Genomic DNA, 875 nt, shown 5'->3' on the forward strand with positions numbered 1-875 from the left:
GGCCCCCCGGAGCCTCTGGCGCTCGGCTGGTCTGGACTGTCGTTTTCTTTTCATTCATGGATTGAAACACCGCCGCCCACTCTGAGCCCTTTCTCCGAGAGGGGCTTCAGGGGAAGACTCAACAGAGACTCCGGTCAGTAGGGCTGGCCTGATGACCCCACATGGAAGGGACAACAGAGAAAGAGCTTTCTATAGAACGACCCTCAGCGGGTACCGAGGTCTGCGTGGGCAGGAGGTCTGATAGGGCTGGCCGCCACCAAACCCTGGCCGCGGCCCTGGGAAGAGGCCTCCGGGAAAGCCCCAGCCACGGCGTGGCAGGCCTGCCGTTGTTTCCACGAGCTCCAAGAATCCAGGCTCCCCACCCAGCACCCCCAAAGGTGTGGCCAAAGGTCAATGCGCTCCAAAGGGGAGACTGGAGGTATATAAGGGCCCATCAGGCCAGGCGGACAGAGAGGACGAGCAGTGACTCACGAGCAGCGACTCCGCCAGGCCCACACTGACCACGCTCACACTGTGAGTAGCCATGGAAGGGGGGTGAGCATGAGCCCCAGGGTAACCCCTCTGCCACCTTCCATACTTAGCGGGGTCCAATTGAGTGCCCCATGCTGGTTTCGGGTGGCAGGTTAAAGGCGCACAGGTAAGGAAAAGCGGGGCCGCCCTGAGCGTGGAGGCCGGAGTGGGCAGGTGGGTGCAATTCCTGGCAGCAGAGAGGCTGTTTGGGGTCAGTGGTGCCATTGACTGCCAGCTGAAACCCCAGCCAGAGCTCAGCAGGGCCCCAGGGCCCCTGTGGCACAGAAGCTTTGCCCTGAACGTGAAGAAGAAAGACGGGTCCCTGGTTCTCCCAGGCCTGGCCTCCTCTGGAGGGGCCGGAGGGG

This window comes from Myotis davidii, unplaced genomic scaffold, assembly GCF_000327345.1.
Source record: "Myotis davidii unplaced genomic scaffold, ASM32734v1 scaffold4, whole genome shotgun sequence".
Lineage (NCBI taxonomy): Eukaryota > Metazoa > Chordata > Mammalia > Chiroptera > Vespertilionidae > Myotis > Myotis davidii.